Source organism: Charadrius vociferus, unplaced genomic scaffold, assembly GCF_000708025.1.
Source record: "Charadrius vociferus isolate BGI_N301 unplaced genomic scaffold, ASM70802v2 scaffold2020, whole genome shotgun sequence".
Classification (NCBI taxonomy): Eukaryota; Metazoa; Chordata; class Aves; order Charadriiformes; family Charadriidae; genus Charadrius; species Charadrius vociferus.
Window position 1 is genome coordinate 66190 of NW_009646376.1, and position 316 is coordinate 66505.

Genomic DNA, 316 nt, shown 5'->3' on the forward strand with positions numbered 1-316 from the left:
CCATCCGGCCAGGCGAAGCACAGGCTCCCGTTGCTGTAGCAACGCCGGTGCTGGTGTCGTCGTGTGTCCCCCCCCTTCCCTTGACACATTTCCCAAGGGGGTGAGGCGTGGGTGCTAATTACCCCTTCGATTGACTAACGCTCATCCCTATAACCCTCTCTGCGCAGCCCCCCCGTAGCGGCGGGAGCTGTGGGGAAGGCAGAGCTTTTCCCCAACCCCATCCCCTCTTCACCAGCTTTTGGGGAAGAAGGTGATGAAGACTTCGGAGCAGCGGCCGACAGCCGCTGGCCAGGTCCCCGGGAGAGCGGCCTGCCCC